Consider the following 7,765-nt stretch of genomic DNA (forward strand, 5'->3'; position numbering starts at 1 on the left):
CGCGCACCCCCCTGCCCGCCCTCTGCTCCCCCCGCCCGGCTCTCCCTGTCCCCAGCTCCCCTCTCCTTCCTCGGCTCCCCTCTCCATCTTTACCCAGTTCTCCTGTCCCTCATCCCTCCCCAGCTGCTCTGTGCATCCTTGGCCCCTCAGCTCGTTCCCTCTCCACCAGCTCCCCTGTCTGTCCTCCCCCTCCCTGCCTGTGGTTCCCCCCTCTCCCCTGGCTCCCCTTTCTATCCACCAGGTATTGGCTTTTGGAGTGGCTCCCCCAGCCTGGTGGGGTGCTGCCAGCAGCCCCCATGCCCTGCTGTGCCCTGCTCCATCCCAGCCCGCAGCTCCCTTTGTTCTTCTCCAGGTTCCTTCCCCTGCCGAAGCCCCTTGACAGCTGCCCCACGCCCTCCCAGTCCCCCTGCGTGTGCTGTCACGGGGTCTGCAGGGTCAGTGCCTGGCTCTAGGGGCTGCTCACCCACTGCGCCTCACTGTTTGCTGCAACTTCATCCTTGCTCACAGCTCAAAGGGTCCCACCAGCCTCCCACGGGTGCCTCAAAGGGAATAAAAGGTCCAAGGGGTGCAAACGCATGAGGGCCATGCACCTTCTCTCAGAAGCTGCCTTGCCAGGTGTCCAGGCTCAGGGGGCCATGGGCACAGGGGGCTCATCTTCTCTGGCAGACAAAGCACCAGCTTGACCTGGGCCAGCCAGAACTGGGGACAAGGCTGAGGGTGAGCTCAGCATCCTCGGGAGTGGGGAAGACTAAGCAGCTCCAGTTTAGGAGTCAGCATGCATGCCATGGCTGTGGAGAGGTGTCTTAGCTGGGAGGGTGTTTTCTTGGAGCCCCTTTTGTGGATCATGCTGTAGTAGGCTGCCCTGATCTCAGGTGGCTGGCCTCCGGCAGTCCCTGCCAGCTCGCCCACTCGGGATGGGTGATAAGCACCCCAGGGCAGCACTACTGGGGCTCCCTTGGCTTGGGCAGCCCCCAGCCCCATCTCTGCAGCCCTGGCTGGCAGAAGCCAGGCACCGTGGCAGGAGCCTGCTGAGCAACTGCCAGCCGTGGCCAAAGCCAGTGCCGCAGCAGGAGCCAAAACCAGAGGTGTCAGCCACTCCCAGGGTGAGGTGTGAGCAAAGGGTTCCAAGGCTGTGGGGTCTAACAGAGACTCACCTTCTGGGGGCACACAGTCTGCACTTAACGCCACACTGCAAACCCTCACCTGCTTTCTTCTCATCAGGAGGGTCTGAGCCTGCTTGAGTCTGGGCCAGGCAGGTGTGAGAACAAACACCCCTTCCCAGGGTCTTCCCAGTTGTTCTCCACATGCTTTCAATACGGTAGCATCTTGTCTGAGCAGTTTTGCAGTGACTCCTCTGGTGCTGATCAGGTATCAGCTCTTACTGCTTCTGTTGCAAGTACAGGTAAATATCAGTGTCCTTGTTCCTTCTTTAAAGCCTTAGGTTTTGGAGTGTTCTCATTGTGGGGGAATTGTGGTTTTCACTGAAGTATAACTGAATGTGGCCTTTCCACTCCTGATGCTGTAGAAATTCCAGGTTTGTGATCTGGGCATCCTTTAAAGGCTGAGAAGTGCTGAGCAGAATGACACATAAGTTGTGTTGCTTCAAAGAGGAAAACTTGTGATCCAAGGGGGATAGGCTGGTGCTGGAAGGTTTGGTGACAGAAGGGATTTGCTGTCATTTGGTGGGGACTTTTCCCCTCACCAGGAGCAGGTCACGATCCATGTAAAATAGGAAAAGGGCAGTGAAAAGCCACAGAAGTTCACTTCAAGCCAAGGTGCCCCAGGCTGGGGACCTGGAGCCTCTTTCAGCTTCTTTTCAGAGAGCAGTGATAGCTGGCAGCCGTGACCCTGAGCTTGCCCAGCCCCTCAGGATGCGGGAGCAGAGGGTGATGTGGACCGTCCAGCCCCAGGGCTCCTTCCCTGTGCCATGGCTGGCAGGGTGGTAGCAGTGCTTGTCCCAGAGTGGACTCTCTCAGCGTTCCATCTTTCATGTACTTGCAGCTCTACACTGGTGTGAGCTTGACATCTGCATTAATACGGACCTGAAATCCTGTGTGGTGACAGAGCAGGATAGCTCGTCTGGCCCTCTCCCTTGGAAACCTCCTGTCCTCTGAGTGATCTGGGGACAGAGTGCTCCTGCTGTTGTTTGCTCTGTGTGTGTGTGTCTGTGGGTTGTGACGCTTGCTGTAACGAGGTTTGCTGCCCCATGGGTTGCTGTTGTTTTGGGTGGAGTTGTAACCAGGGGTGCTGGGGTAAGAGGGTTTCCCTGTGGCTGAGTTCCTCATGCCTTCAGGAGCGCCAGGCAGGTGTGCTTGACCATACCCTGTCCTTTCGCTTCCTGGGGTTTTGGCCCCATCCTGCACTGGTTGTCCAAAGGCCTGACACCAGTGGCAGGACGTGCTGCCAGCACAGCAGTGCGAGTCCAGCAAACACTGCATTTGCTCTGTCCCCAGTGCTGCCGGCAGCCTGCCTGTCCCTTGTTCAGCCTCTGTCACCTCTTAACTGAGTACGGAGGAGAGAGGAGTTCTGCCTGAGGGCAGAGGCTTGCCCTGGCAGCTCGAAGAAGCAATGGAGATGCTTTGTAGATTGCACTGAGGAGGTTCCCGCCACGCTCCCACTGTCCCTCCTCTCCGTGGGCATCTGTGAGTGGTCCAGACCTTGGGGCAGGCGCTGCACCCCAGCGTCATGGTTTGCCCCCGGGCTCGTGCTGCCCCAGCGAGGCCAGCTGGATCCCCGCGGCGGGAATTATCCAGCTTTTTCCCCGTTCCGGAGCAGGCGTCTGGCCGGCTGCCAGGGCTGCGGGGCTCCACCTAGGAGGCAACATGGAGCAAGGCGGCCGGCGGCGGCGGGGCCGCGGTCTCCGGAGACTACGCGTCCCAGCGTGCAGCTCTCGGCGCCGTTGGCAGCGGCAGGGGGCGAGGGGAGCGTTGCATCCCGGGATCGCAAGCCTCCATGCGCCACGTGTTTGCTGACAGCCTCCTGCGCTCCGAGGCAGCGGCACCGCGGTCCTGCACGCCTGGGGGATCACTGTGGATCCCCCTCTGTGAGTGGAGGGACAGACCTCAGCCTCTTGCCGCTACTTTCCTGCGCTGTGGCTCTCGGCTCCAGCTCTCCCGGGCAGATCTTGTCCCTGTGGAGGGCTGCCCTGAGCAACAACCCCACAATACCATGCAGAGCTGTGTAGTTTTTCTCCACCATGTGCGTGGCAGGCATGCAGCCATGAGCAGAGATGTTGGCTTCGTGTTCTGCAGGGCCATCGGCATGGTTAGCTATGACTGAATTTTTCTGTGTTGCCGCAGAGCCTAGCAAACCTTTGATGATGAAAATCCTAGTTTGTCAGGAGGCTTTTATTCTAGGTATGCTGACAGGGTTTTTTTTTCCAGCCCCATGGTTCCCACACCACATTGTTCGTTTGTTTGCCGGTGCTGCACCGATGCATGCTGCAGGAGGGATGTGAGCCTGGTCGCTGCAGGGTGGCAGGGCCCCAGGGTGAAGGGGTCTGGGAGAGAGGAAAAGTGTCTGAAAATGTGAAAGGTGCATTCCTGAGGCTGAAACCGGCAGCATTTGATTATGGATTGTCTTTGAGACAGTGAACTGAAAGGAGTAATTAGGGACAGTGGGATATTTCCCTGAGAGTTGCAGGAAATGACTGCCTCGTGGTAAGTTGATAGTAGTGGAGCTGAAACTGGGTTATCTGTGGGATTGCATCTGGGGCTTGCAGCCTTGGACGTGATTCAATTTTCTGGCTGTTTTGCAATTGGCAGGGTGTGCTTTTCTCCCTTTTTCCCTCCTGGAGAATTCCCTGTCTACGTGACTGAATCATCTGAGGAACAAAATGGGAAAGGGGGGACTCCTGCCATCCCTAGGTGCTGCAGGGCAGTGCCGTCCCCTGGGGCCCCAGCTGAATGTCCACCTCTGCAGGATGCCTTCCTGGGAGACCCTGGACTCTGGCAGAGTTGGGGCTGTGGGACTACGTTGAGCCTTGACCTGCAAATCCACATGCTGGCCAGGCTTGCCTCACCTGGTGCTTTTCAGATAATACTGCTTTGCAGCCTACATCAAGATTGTCACTTTGTAATAATTAGCTGCAGGTAATTATCCATTCTCTGGCTGTCCCCCTAAATTTGTGACCTGATCTGCAGAGAAGAGCACCCTTGGGTTCAGATGCTTTGTGTGCTGCCGTGGGGGACTTTTGCACTAATATTGCAGGATGTGACCTGGAGCTGGGACACCATGCACAGCCACGTGGTGTGGTGTGGGCAGGGAGGCAACTTGTGGTCCAGATAAGCTCTGTGGATGTCTTGGATGTGCAGCTTGGGAAAAGTGAGAGGGTAATCCCTGTGCGCAGCAGGGCAGGCCGCGATGCAGGTTTTGCCTCTGGACAGGTCAGGGCCAGGTGATGTCCTGGCTGGGGTCAGCCTCTGGATGCCACTGAGTCCATGGCACATGGTCTCCTCCAAAAGTGGTATCTCCTCTTCCCTGGAGAGCCCAGCCTCCTGGGAGCTTCAGCTTCATCAGTTCTGCATTTTTAAAGCAAACGGGGTTTCTGCAAGTTGATATTGTCACTGATAACTTCTCTGGCCATGTCTTAGTGTGTTCCACCTGGGTTCCTGTGGGTTTAGTAACAGCATTGGGGGTTTGCAACTGGCCTTGCTCCATCCCCTCCATTCCAAAGAAAAGGAGAAAGAGGTGAAGGCAGGCTTGTGGGGGCGGACCATGGACTGCTCCTTGTGCCTCTGCCTGTCCCAGTCACTCTGAATACTTCTCCGTGTTTGCCTCCCAGCCCTGCCAACTTCCCGTTCACCAGGCACCATCACCAGGCAAAACCACGTGAATTATTTGAGAAGCTGCCCTGCACCCAGCCCCAGATAGCACCCTCCTGCCAGCTATGCCAGCGGGACTGGCCTGGGAAGATGTATTTCTTGCCGCTATCAGGGCTCCCACACCCCATCGAGGCAGCCCTGTGAAACAATGCCGCTATTTACACTTTAAAGCCTCGTTAGGCAGCCAGGAAGCAGGCACGGAGCATGCCGGGAAGCACCGGCTGCCTTTAAGGCTGGCCTCTCTTCTTCCCGGACTGCTGGGAGGAGCAGGATGCTCCCCGGCTGAGCTGTAACCGTGTGGCCCCTTTCAAGCCCCACTTCTTCATTTGTTTTTATCGTTTATGTTTTTAGCCTCTGCCTTGCTGCTGAGCTTTGCCACTTGCAGAGAGAGCGCACTGGCTACCCAGACAGGGATGGCTCCTCTCTCACAGGTGGGCACCAATTCCTGATAGCAGCCACAGGTATAGGAGGAGCAAGATGTCGGTGCTGCTTTGCCTTTGTCCTCAACAGTTCTTTGCTCTTTGATGGTGAACTGAAGCAATGGGAGTTCAGGCAGGGGGTTTTCTCCCTGCTTTCCACGTCCCCTGCCCAGGAGGCAGCTCCACGGCTGGTGCTGGTCTCTGCTCATGGTACTCTGCTATCTCCTGGCTGTGTTGGCTCTGCAAGGTGTCCACTGTGCTTTTGGTGCCTTGGGAAATCTGATGTTCCCCAGCTCTGTGAGCTTGGTTAGGATGTGAATCGTTCCTGCTCCAGAAAACCCACTGGGCAGTGCACCAGAAGAGCTTTCCCCATAGGCCTGATAGCTTGCAAGCAGGGACAGCAGAGGAGAATGCATGTGGAGGGTTGGGCAGTGCTGGGCTGTACATAAATCATGGGCAGAGCACCTGCCTTCCCTTCCCTGGGCACCCGCCCATCTGGAGCTGTTTACCTGCCCACACTTTTGTGGCAGGTCTGCGGACCTGGCCTCGGCAGAGGATGCTGAGCCATGACATCCCTTCATGGGGTTCCCTTCTCCCCCACCTCCATGCTGAGGAGGAGCCACAGAGCTGCCCACCTGGCCATGAGCACTGTGCTGTTTGCCCAGACCTGCCTGGGCCGGTAGCTCACCAGCTGCAGTGTCAGCCTGATTTTTTCCCTTGCTGGCCATTTTTGTGTTGCTGGGCCAGCACCCGTGAGTGGCCACAGGAAGCATCTTCTGTTGGCTCAGGTTCCACAGGGGCATTGCATGCTCAGCCACCAAGCAGCATCCCTGTTTGCACCGAGCCTGCCCAGATCCTCTGTGCTCAAAGCAGGAGGCAGAGCAGGAGCATGTGGAAACACCAGCTAGGGCCAAGCACTGGGCTTGGCTTGGGAAGGGCCACATCCTGCAGGTGTGTGTCACTGCACCTGGCTGGACAGGGCTTGCAGGCAGCTGGGGCAGTGTGAAGGAAAGAGGTGGTGATGGAGGCATGTCCGAGACCAGGCGGCATGACACTTGTGTGAGTAAAAGCTGGTGTTCCTGCTGCTGTAAAGTAACTGTGTTATTTCATGTAACTTGTGTAGTGTGTCTACAGTGAAGGTAGAATTTGGACAGCTTGTATCAAGTCCTAAGGCTGTTGTTAGTGTTATTTCAAACCACTGATTCCAGTGACATATTTTATGCTGCATTAAAAATAATACTTGGTCAGGATGCCAGTCTTGCTGAGGTCACATAAGAGGCTCTTCTCCACTCCTCTAGATCCTGACATAGGTCACTCAGTAGAGCTCCAAGTCCATATTAACCTGCTGGGAAAGGCCCAGGGTGGAAATTGAGGCTTGAGTAGGAGTGATGGCCTGGCTCATCTGCTGTCCCATCTCCAGCAACAGGGAGCTGGGGAGGAGCATGAGAAGCACAATGGATGGAGAGTGATGTGTCTCCCTGGTCTCACCCACCCCAGGAGACCTTCCTGCACCCTGAGAAACAAGATGGGAACTGAGGACCCCAAGAAGCCTTGGGCATTTAACCTTCCCATGTCTCATCCATGAATAAAAACAAAGAATTGAAGGATGAGACCTGCTGGGTCCGATTTTTTCTCCCCCTAAGGACATGATGGCCAGAAACAAGCAAGTGCTCCAGCCACTGCTGTCTCTGCTTAATTAATTGGTTTGTTTTCAACAGAAGCTTGGGAGTTTTGGGAAGTTTCCTATGCATTGAACATGCTTCAATGTCATGTTGTATAACAATAGAATGGAGGAAATAGAAAGGCTGTGTTTCTAGTACAGTTTGGGCTGAATTATCATTTCTGTTAGGCACAAGTTGATGTGGATAGAGCAGAAAGCATAAATTCCTCTGCAGCAGCATCTGACCAGCACTGAACTCCTAATTAAAAATGTTTTTATCTGTAAAAACAATCTGTAGGAGCAAGGGGCCAACATTGTTAGCAGCCATATGAGAAATTGTGCCATGTCCCACTTATCCTCACTGCAGACGGGCAGGAGTGGGAACAGCAAGCCACAGCTGAGTGGCTGGGCTGGCTCCAGCCCCACAGGACTGGTAGATCCTGGTGGGTGCTGGAGAGAGGCTGGGTTCAGCTGCTGTGCGGAAACATGGTAAAAAGGCCCCAAGAAAATCAAGGAGTAAAACACATATTTCCCCTATTGCAAATTGGATTTAATGCTGGGGAGGTGACCCTCTCTATTTTTGACCAGCCCTTGCTCAGCAGTGTGTACAATCCCTGTGACTGCTGGCTTGGGGTCCCAGATGGCTTGGCAGGGGTTAAAGTCATGCCCTGGTCATTCACCTCTGTTGGCTAACAAGCTCCTTATTGCAACAAGCTGGACATCTTGGGTCCCTGTGCTGGTGGCACCGCTTTCCTTCACCCTGGTGCCTTTTGCTCCCCTCCTGTATCCATCGTGGTTGAGCTGCTGCTCCGATCCTGTCCCTGCACCCTTCCACACAGCCTGGCCCTGGAGCTGAACCCAGC

Source organism: Corvus brachyrhynchos, unplaced genomic scaffold, assembly GCF_000691975.1.
Source record: "Corvus brachyrhynchos isolate BGI_N302 unplaced genomic scaffold, ASM69197v1 scaffold61, whole genome shotgun sequence".
Lineage (NCBI taxonomy): Eukaryota > Metazoa > Chordata > Aves > Passeriformes > Corvidae > Corvus > Corvus brachyrhynchos.